The following is an 11,834-nucleotide window of genomic DNA, read 5'->3' as shown; positions in this document are numbered from 1 at the left end:
TTACCTTGGGCAATTCCCTTAGTTCTCCAAGTCTCAAGTTTCATCTTGCCCTGATTACAACCTATCACAGATTTAGAGCTGAGAGGGACTTTTGAGAACTCCAAGAGTTTCTGCTTTTTATGCCCTGGAACCCTTGTACTGTCTGGTAAAGTCTATGGACAGACCCCTTCTCAAAAAGACTTCTTTAAATATATAAAATATAATGTCTAGGAATGCCAGAGAAAACCAATTATCCTGAAATAGTTGTCAAAATAAGAAAAAAATTCACAAGTCCAAGTTGAACAATCTCTGTTGTGTTTTGAGCTCTCCCCATTTTATAGATAAAGAAGCTGAGAATCAGAGAAAGCGAATTGTTTCAGATCAGTCACTCAGAGTAAGTGGCAGATCCAGGATTCAAACCAGGTCTTCTATTGGCAAATCAATTCTTTTCCACTGAACTATGCTGTTGCTCTTTCCCTGTCTGCCTTCTATAGTGATTGTAAGAATCAAATGAGATAATAATAATAATAATAGCCATATTTATATAGTACCTACTATATGCCAGACACTATGCTAATTTACAAATATTATGTCATTTGATCCTCACACAACCTTGGAAAGAAAGTGGTAGTATTATCTTCATTTTACAGATGTGGAAACTGAGGCAGAACAGGGTCATACAACTAAATATGATCCAATTTGAACCCAAGTCTTCATGACTCCAGACTCAGTGCCCCACCTAGTTTCCATAAAATGTCTTTGTAAACTGGAAAGCTTTTGTGATTATTATTCTCACCCACCAGTATACTGGGAGATTGTTTTATCTTGCTTCAGTCATAAGTAGTTCACTCATTCAAAGTAAGATTAGATCTCAAGGTTAAAAACAAAACAAAACAAATATATATATAAATTGCTTTACACCATAGCCTTCTAGTCTCCCAGGATTAAAACCTAGGAATAATCCTTGCATTCTCCTTCTCCTTCACCTCATTTATCATGTGTTGCTAATCTATATCATCCATCACCATCTCTCTATTTACATAGTTATGACCTTAATTCAAGCCTTCATCAGTTCTTGTAGGGACTAAGGAAGAGCTTCCAAATTGGTCTCCTCATTTCCCACACAGCTGCTAACATGACATTCCTAAAGCACAGACCTAGCTGTTCCCTTTCTTAGAGTAAATATCCAGCACTGTCATGGTGAGTCAAATACACTGCTATGGTGAAGAGACTGTAATTTTCACCAAGGAGGAAATGATTCTGATGCATGTGAGTGACAGAAATCATAACTTCCCTGAATCTCAGTTTGCCCCATCTATTTTTTTCTAGATGCCAACTTTTTATTCTTGCTCTGGAGAGAGGAGTTACATATTTAGGGTATCTAATACCAGGACTCCTAAGGGCTGACGGTATCAGGGGGAACTCTGACAATTTTCTCCTAGTGTATACTTGTCAAATATATATTCCCCAGACCTATTTTCAGGCAATTCCAATCTTTTCAAGTTAGTGATATAATCTCCAAACAGTTTGATGATCTTCACTTGTTCATCTGTTTGCCCCAGTGGCGCAGAACTACGAACAGTGAACAAAAGTAGCAGAGAGATTGGTTTTGACTCTATATACATAAAAAATAATCCGAACAAAAGAACTATTAAAAAATGGAAGTGGGTTGTCTCGGGAATTATTGGAGGTCCTCAAGCACAAATGAAGGAATATTTATTGGATACATTATCTGGAGGATTCTTGCTTGTTCAAGATGGATTGGATGATGAGGTGGCTCTCAGACAGTATATAAAGGAAAGAACACTGGACTTAAAGTTCAAAGCCTTGGCTTAAGTCCTGATTCCTTCTCTTCAGCTGTGTCACCATGGGTCTCAGTGTCTTTATCTGTCAAATATGGAAGAAGAACACTGCTTTTACTCTCTATAAAACAGGGTTACTGGAAGGGAAGTGTTTTGCAGGGAAGTTCTGTGAACTCTTATATTAGGGAATCCAAGTTTTCCAACACACAAAAAAGCAATTCTGTGTTTCTTAGAGATATCTGAAGATGCTACACCAATTGCCCAATGTCTCAGCGGAGGAATAGTTTTATTGAACAGACCCTTGGTTTTTCTTATTTGGGGTCAGGACCCATCTTCTTGGAAATTGTTAAATTTCTTCCATCATGATTATTAATGAAGTGAATTCCCTTCCTCTGATTAAGCCATATTTTTCAAAGGGAAATCAAATTCTATTTCGCCTCTTCTTTTCCACATCATGAGCCTTGCTTTGGTTCCCAGTCTTGGTCTACACACAAGTGGCCATCTGGTGTGCAGCTGTTGCATCAAAATGGAAAACATTCTGCTCTAGTGGCCCCCAAACTTTCTTTATACCTTTAGTCACCTTTCCTAAGTGGTAATAGTGGGGTAGAGAGTCCATTCGTTGTCCAGGTGGGAAACAAAGGTAGAAGAAATCTCAAAGGCCATGTAGTCAGTCCCACTGCCATGCCTGTTCCCATTGGAATCTCTCTTGAGTATTCATGTTAAAAGAGATAAGTTAACTTAGATGCGGAGCAGGTCATCGTTTCTGGAAGCCTAGATTTCCCAGAGAAGTCATGGTGTCAAACATTGAGCTAGGGGGTTGAGCCAAGGGTGTTCTCCAGTGGTCATTAGAAGCTGTTTGATGAGTGTTGACAGTATCTTCAGGGCTGGAGAAAAGCCCAAACTCCCCCTTCCTTCCACCCATACTCTGAAAACGTCAGAGAACATAATTAGGACATGAACTTCCCCATTCTCAGGACACACACAGCACTACAACCTGTGATTTCACCACTGTAGGCAACTCCCTAGTGAGGAACCTCCTACCAGTTCAATTTGGCATCTTCTCAGTGACTGATAATCTCAAAAGAGATGCCTACAGCTGTGGTGTTAAATCCAAATAGAAATGGATCCCTCACTCTGCTGGCAGTGGACAGACTTCAAAAACCACAAGCTAACATTATTTGTATTTATTGCTTTTTTATGAATTTTGTTCAGTATTTCCTAATTTCATTTTAATCTGGCTCTGGCAGCGCTAGGGACTGAGTATTTGACATCTCTGCTCTAGTAAATGCTCTCAAACTGGAATATTCAGAGAGGCTGCCAGTCTGCTTTGCTAGAAGGGATTTTCCTCACCTTGGAGTTCCCTATTCCAGTGAAATCATGGATCTAGTCCCTATGGAGCACATTGAGATTTACAAATCTCTGCTGTCCTTGTGTTGTTTTGCTAGGTCCAGAAGTTGAGTAGTAATGGCAGTCCTGCATCCTCTGGGGTTCTTTGGCCAAGGGAAAGAGAGCTATTCTTTTTTTTAAACCCTTACCTTCTGTCTTAGAATCAATACTGGGTATTGGTTCTAGGCAGAAGAGTGGTAAGGGCTAGGCAATGGGGGTTAAGTGACTTACCCAGGGTCACACAGCTAGAGAGTGTCTGAAGTCACATTTGAACCCAGGACCTCCTGTCTATGGGTCTGACTCTCAATCCACTGAGCCACCCAGCTGCCCCCAAGAACTATTCTTAAAGTTAGTGAGACTTGGATTCTAGTGTTACCTAAATTGGGTCCCAGTCTTCCATACTGGTTGTGTGATTCTCAGTAAGTCTTTTTAACTTCCCAATGCCCCATATCATCTCTCTAAGACTGGAAAATGCAGTGTAGATAATGATCAGTCTTGATTAGTAGTGGGTTTCTTACACCACTGACATCACAAAGTCTCCTGAGCCTAACTACCCCCAAACCCCAAAACAAAAAAGAAACCTAAACTTCTAAAGTCTATTATTTTATTACAGAGGCAGCAAAGTAGAGAAAAGGAGACAGCGTGCTCCCCTTGGGATCAGGAAAGCCCAAGTTCAATCATGCCTCAGACACTCACTAGCTATTACACCCTAAGCAAGTCACTTAACTGCTACCTGCCTCAGTTTCCTCATCTGTAAAATGGGGATAATAATAGTGCTTGCCTCCTAGGGTGCTTGTGAGAGTTTTACAAAGCTAGCTATACTTGTCCTTATCATCACCATCAGTATCATTAGCTATTTTTAAAATAACCTTTACTTTCTGTCCTACTAACAAATGGGAAGATGAAAAGCACATACCTGGCAGGGTTGTTTTGATGTTAAAATGAGATAATCCTTTAAGACTGCAAATCTTAAAAATACTATAAATGTTATAATATAAATACTACATATAATATATTACTATATAATTATACATAATAAATATAATTATGTATAAATAATAAATAAATAATACTATAAATACTATATGTAACACATAGTAATAATGGTAACAGCAACAAAAATAGACAAATCCATCAATCTCTGGGGGAAGTAAAGCTTTTTGGAGACTGGCTCTTCCATTTTAACCACCATTTCCTCCCCCTGCCTGCCTCTTGCTGCCAGGAAGATGGAAAGAGGCAATCTCTTTTTAAAGACCAGCTGCCTTCATTTATGACACAGCAATAACTCCCCAAACACTTTGGGTTAGAGAAGAAGTATTTACAAGAGCTATGCCCAACTATTTTTTCCTTGACACCACCCCATAGGAAAAAAGAAAAAGTATCAACTAGTTTTTAGTTTGTAGAATCTCAGAAATTTTGTGATAAAAACACATTTTCTAATGTGAACATTTCTCTCCTCCTGTGAGTTTTTGGTCATGATGTTTCTAAAGCCATTGGTGGCTTGGATGCTGAGGTTCAACAGTTTTTGCTCCTGGCCAGCAAGATGGTTGCTGAGCAGAACTGTGTAAGATGCTGAACCATTCTGTACCCTAGTTCCTCCCACCCTCAAGTGCTTATAATTATACTTCATTTCTTTGTTATTCTTGGTTGAATTATTTTTTTCCCATCATGACTCTGTGAAGGCAGAGTGCCCTACTGATGTGGGGCTGATGGTACAGGAGCAGAAACAAATGGAGATCCTTTGCCTTAAGAGTGGTTTAAATGGTGTGAGCCAAATCTTCATGAGCCAAAATCCAACACATTGAGTTACTTAGTCAAGTGGTTGATTATTTATTTATTTTTGAGGGGATCAAAGAACAAAGGCAGGTGAGAGAAGGGAGGAAAAAGGAGTACATCATTACAAAAAGCATAAATGTTTGGGATTCATTATGTTCATTTATTTTAAAACTCTTTCCTTCTAATCATCAATCAGACTGATCATCAATACTGTGTATTAGGTCCAAGGCAGAAGAGTGGTAAGGGCTAGGCAATGGGGGTGAAGTGACTTGCCCAGGGCCACACAGCTCAGAAGTGTCTGAGGCCAAATTTGAACCAAGGACCTCCCATCTTTAGGTGTGGCTCTCAATCCACTGAGCCATCCAGCTGACCCCAGGATTTATTATTCTTAAAAAGCAACTGCCTGAATGTGTTTTGATTTGACTATATATTCAGTCAAACCTATAGCACTTTCTTTAAGTATATCCAAAGGCATAAAAATGAATATTAGCATTCATAATGATTCCTACAAGATCCTAATGATAGAAAATCTAATTATTTATATTTTTGAAATAAGAAAGAGAACAAGGTAGCCTTTGACATTTCATTAATTAATTCATATGAAATGATCTTAACTCATAGTTCCAATCAAATTACTCCTCTGATCTAAAACCTTCTATGGCTCCCTATCCCTATATAAATGATAAATCTTCAGCTCAGCATTTAAGCTAGGTGGCACAGTGGATGGAGCTCTGGACCTGGAATCAGGAGGATCTGATTTCAGATATGACCTTAGATACTTTCTAGTTGTGAAAGCATGGCATCACCATAAAAGGCTGAGACAAATAGATCTTTCTTCTCAACTTTTAGTTATCAAGAAACTCTTAATCTGTAGAATGCTCCATCCTTGTTGCCACTGGGTGGAGCAAACCCCTACTGTGTATTTCTTAGTAAATTATATTTAAATGGTATAAAGAATATGAAAGGCTTAAAGAAAAATGCCCAGAGTAGTTCAAATAGAGGTGAATTTGAAAACATGTTTTCATTCAGGAGACACTAATGAATTTCTAAACATGCCTACAGAGCTTAACTGAGAGAGATAAGGAAAACAAAGAGAAAAAATAAAGAAAGGAAGGAAGAAAAATCCCAAAGATATAAAAGGACAATATAGGGGGCAACTAGGTAGTTCAGTGGATAAAGAACCAGAACTAAAGACAGGAGGTCCTAGGTTCAAATCTCAATGCAGACACTTCCCAGTTGTGTGACCCTAGGGAAGTCATTTAACCTTAACTGTTAATTTTCTTTTGCCTTGAAACTGAAACTTAGTATTGATTCTAAGACAGAAAGTGAGGATTAAAAACAAAACAAAACAAAACAAAACAAAACAGAAAAAGAACCTAGAGTTTCTGGGGAGAAAAATCACTGTACTTGAAAGCATCAGGATGATTTGCAAAGGAAGTTGGCCCAAGAAAAGTCTAATATTTCTGATTTTAAACAACCTTTCATCCAAAGGAAGAAAAGACTTGGGTGATTTTAAGAAGGGTGACACAGCTGTTAAGTTGGAAAAAAAATTGTGTTTCCCCTTCTTGTCTCGACCCTATTTCCTTTTCTCCTTACTTAGGTAGCTATGGACAACACCCTTGCTGAATCATAGGCAAAGGTGTGAAATGACTGAACTGATTTGGTTATTACCCCACCTTGCCTTCTTCTCTATCTTATTTCCTTTCTTCTTCCCAAGTTCAGTCCTTCGTGCTCTCTTTCATGGTCCCATGAGTTCTTTCTGTAGCAAAACCTGTTTTCAAAAGCACTCAGGGATCCAGAGCTATCTGTGAGAATATTAACAAATGGAATGCCAAATGGAAAATTGTTGGAGACCATGTAAAATGGCAGAGGGAAGAATTCCTTTTTCATCCTTTCTTCCCCTCTTCTCATGCTTCTTTCTATATCTTCTTTCTTCCTTCTTCCTTTCTTTTCCTTTTCCATTCTCTATCTTGGTGATAATTCTTTCCTTGAACTGGAACACCTAATATGGGCTCTAGATTTTGATTTCAAAACTTTCAAAAGATGCTGAGAAGACATAGATGGAATTTTGTGAATGCAAAAGAGAGAAGGAATAAACATTTGTAGATGTTTACTATGTACCAGCTAGGCAGAACAATGGGCAGAATACTGGGCTTGGATTCAAGAAAGCTCATCTTTATGAATTCGTATTTAGTCTTAGGCACTTACTAGTTGTGTGATCCTAAACAAGTCACTTAACACTGGTGACCTCAATTTTGTCATCTGCAAAGTGTACTGGAGAAGAAAATGGCAAATCACTCTGGTATCTTTTCCAAGATACTGGCAAATAGGCTACAAAGAGCAGACACATATGAAATGACTGAACAACAAACAACTGTGCCAAGCACTGTGCTGAGTGCTTTACAAACATTAACTCATTTGACTGTCCCAACAACCTTGGGAGGTAGGTGCTATTTTAGATCCTCATTTTACATATTGGGAAACTGTGGCAAATAGAGGCTAGGTAACTCGTCAACATAGCTTGGAAGATCAGATCTGAAATCAGATTTTCCTGAGGTTCTGTCCAGCACTTTATTCATTGTGCCACTTAACTGTTGAAGATCCTAAAAAGGAAGTGAACTGAGGAGAAATGAGAAGCTCTCAGAAATGAAATTATGAAGCAAAAAAAAAATTCCAATGAGAAGGAAAAGGGAGAATTATTTAAAGAAGTCAGTGAGGATATGCTACATCAACCAATAGATAAAAAATACTACACCATGTACCGAAGAAAACAAGGATGGGAAACTATTGAAAATAAATATAAAAGTATGGCATGAGTTTGTATAAAAAGTATATTTTAATTGGAAAACGAGGGTATGCTCTTCAATTGGGGAATGGCTGAATAAATTGTGGTATCTGTTGGTGATGGAATACTATTGTGCTCAAAGGAATAATGAACTGGAGGAACTCCACGTGAACTGGAAAGATCTCCAGGAATTGATGCAGAGTGAATGGAACAGAACCAGGAAAACATTATACACAGAGATGGATACACTGTGGCACAATTGAACGTAATGGACTTCTGTACTAACAGCAATGCTATGATCCAGGACCATGAGGGCCTTATGAGAAAGAACACTATCCACTTCAGAGGAAGAACTGTGGGAGTAGAAATACAGAAGAAAAACAACTGCTTGATCACATGGGTCGATGGGGATATGATTGGGGATGTAGACTCGAAATCAGTGGTTCCCAAACTTTTTTGGCCTATCGCCCCCTTTCCAGAAAAAATATTACTTAGCCCCATGGAAATTAATGTTTTAAATTTTAATAGCAATTAATAGGAAAGATAAATGCACCTGTGGCCATCACTGCCTCCCTGGATCACTACAGCACCCACCAGGGGGCAGTAGCGCCCACTTTGGGAATCACTGCCCTAAATGATCACCCTAGTGCAATTATTACTAATATGGAAATAGGTCTCAATCAATGAAAAAAATTATATATTTTAATTTTGTATTATTTTAATATTTTAAGATAACTTAAGGTCAGTGAGGAAAAGTAACAATACAGATTAGACATAGAGTTAGACAACCCAGGGGTCATCACAAGTTCTAGGAAGCAATGATTGCTTGGATGGGGAGAGGGAAGAACAGAAAGGAAGAGTAGGAGGAGAACAAGAGAGAGAGGCAGACTGGACTGGATAGAGAGGGGAGGGGAGAAATGATGGAGGGAGGACTTTCCCTCCTATATTTTGATATTCGTACCATAAGTACTTCCTATTGGGGGCCCCCATTAAATGTAAGATTCTCAACAATACAAAGCAGAATTAGAACTATGGAACCTAGCTAGGACTGGATATTTAAATCTGTAGTCGAGTGCCCTGTTTTGCATTTTTTGGATGGCTTTAGTTGTTAGCTACTTTGGGGAAAGAGGAGGATTAAAGAAGGGTTTAGGACCACTGCCTGGAGTAGGTAAAGATAACACATGATGGAGAGAAGGCATCTAACTTATTTTGCATTCATTTTCTTTCCTAAAGAGATACCAAAATTTGCATTACATGTTCCCTCCCATACCCCCAAGTCTCTCTCTCTCTCTCTTTTTTTTAATTAAAAATTTTTTTTAAAAAAATAAAAACCCTTACCTTCCATCTTGGAGCCAAGGCAGAAGGGTGGTAAGGGCTAGGCAATGGGGGTCAAGTGACTTGCCCAGGGTCACACAGCTGGGAAGTGTCTGAGGCCAGATTTAAACCTCCCATCTTGAGGCCTGGCTCTCAATCCACTGAGCTACTCAGTTTTCCCACCCCCAACTCCAAGTCTCTCTTATAAAAAACTAAAATGTGGTTTCATGTCTGAGTTGTTTTTCAATGTTTTATTTTTCTTTTAAATAATGATATTTTATATTTTCCAATTTCTAACATTTATTTTCTCACATTTATTTATTTTATTTCTCTAACATTTATTTTAAGGTGCAAATGTTCTCTCTTCCTCCCTCTTCTCACTCCACTAGAAGGTAAGCAATTTGATATAGATTATTATGGAATATAAATTTCCATATTCACTTTAACGTGCTACTTTTCAAGAGACCGTAAGGTCCCTTGAGGACAGAAACTTGTATCTTTTGTCTTTGTATCCCCAGAACCTAGCATAGAGCCTGGTATATATTAAGTGCTTAATAAATGTTTGCTGAGTTCAGTAGTACACTTTTCTGCTTGTATTGTCAATATTTGGTTTGGACAGGTAAGGGAATCCTGGATGTCATAAAAAAAGGAAAGAAGAAACAATTTAACTTCATATCTTTTAGTGCAAAATTCCTATAGGTTCCAAAAGAGCGATTCTACCACACGCTTATTCATCAGCCTGAAAATTATATCCTTGCAGCATTGGGATCTTTAAAAGATCACTTCTACTCAAATAGATGCAACTTTGACTTTTTAGAGATGGGGTTTGGATCTCGTCTATTTTTCTTTGATTTTCAAGGTGAAAGTTTTTTTCCCCAAAGACATTTTACTTTCCTAATTACATGTAAAAACAATTTAAACACACATTTTCTTAAATTCTAAGATCCAAATTGTCTCCCTTCTTTCCCTCCCCTCCCCCTCTCAGAGATGTAAAGCAATTTGATCTGGGTTATAAATGTATTATCATGCAAAATATATTTCTATATTGGTCATGATTGTAAGAAAATGCTCATATAAAACCCAAACCCCCAAAATAAAACTATAAATAAACTAATGTGAAAAACTGTATGCTTTGATCTGCATTCTGACTCCAATAGTTCTTTCTCTAGAGGTGAATAGCATTTTTTGTCATAAATCCCTCAGAATTGACCTAGTTGTATTGCTATTAACTATTTATTATTATATTGTAACATATATTTGTATATATATGTATGTGTATAATACATAATTGCTAATATATTATACTATGTATAATAATTATTATGATTATTATTACTATTCTATTAACAATTATCATTGTATTACTTAGAGTAGCCATTTTTAAGGGGATAAATTTATATCCATTTTTCCTTTTCAATTGTCAAATGAGGAAACTGAGGCAAGTACTTTTCCTAAGATTTCAATGTTAGTAGTAGAGTTGGTAGTCTAGATCCCAGGTTTCTTAATTTCCAGTTCAATGGGGATTTTCCTATAACTATAACTGCAGCAATTATCCCATGTATGCAAACAACTGCCAATTTGCATGTGCAACCCCTCCCTAGAGTTCCAGTCCCATATCTCTAACTGCCTGCTGGATTTATCTCTGCTTTCATGTTCCAAATTCAACAGAGATCTGTCCTCTATCTGCTGTGAGCCAGCAAAGTGATGTAGTGGATAGAATTTTAGAATTGAAGTCAGCCCGAGTCCAAATCCTGTTTCAGACCCTTATTAGATGCTTAACCCTGGGAAAGTCACTTAACCTTTCTCAACCTCAGTTTCCTTATATGTAAAATGGGGTTAACAATAGCACATATCCCTCAGGATTGTTGTATGGATCAAATGAAGTTAGATGTAAAGCATTTGCCAATGTAAAGCACTAAAAGTGGAAGTACTAGCTATTATAACAATTCTGCTAGACATCCATCCTCAAAACCTATCATTCTTGATATTTTCCTTAATCTTTTAATTGTCAAGTAGTTAATGCTGCCTACGAAATATAAAAAATGTTGTGACTTCTCATTGCCTAAGAAATCAATACACTGTCAAAAATAAAAAAATAAAAAATATATAATAAAAAAAGAACTCCAGGACCTAGCTCATGGTTCTCCACAAAGTGGACTTGATAGATGTTTGTCAAATGAAAGGATCAAGGGAATATTGATGTATTTTTCTTTGTCCAAAGCTTAGCTTAGATATTTTGCCTCCCTCACAGCTCCTTTGGTCTTCCCAACTAGAAGTGACCACTCCCTCCTTAAGGGAATATTGCCTAAATACAGAGTCATGGTTTAGCCTGGATTTTGATTATTTGTGTGTGTATACCTTATTCTTTTTACTAGATTGTAACTAGGGATTGTGTCTTATTTAATTTCCATTGAAGGATCATGGCATAATATATAGATTACTGGATTTGTAGTTACAATCTTGGTTCAAATTCTGCCTCTGACACTGTTATGGCTGTTAAGACAAAACAATTAACCTTGCACAACCTTAGTTAATTTTCTAAGTCTTGTTTTATTTAGTTGGGTTGAAATCTGCAGTGGTTCTTTCACATCCAGAGTTTTGCCTAAGCCCATTATTTTGCAATTTTTTATTTTAAAGAATTATTCATTTTAATTAGGAGCTATTCTTCCTTTTTTTTCTCCCTCCCTCTTTTCCTCTCTCTTTCCTTCCTTCCTTCCTTCCTTCCTTCCTTCCTTCCTTCCTTCCTTCCTTCCTTCCTTCCTTCCTTCCTTCCTTCCTTCCTTCCTTCCTCC

Source organism: Gracilinanus agilis, chromosome 6 (genome assembly GCF_016433145.1).
Source record: "Gracilinanus agilis isolate LMUSP501 chromosome 6, AgileGrace, whole genome shotgun sequence".
NCBI lineage: Eukaryota > Metazoa > Chordata > Mammalia > Didelphimorphia > Didelphidae > Gracilinanus > Gracilinanus agilis.
Note: the sequence above shows the minus strand (reverse complement) of the source record.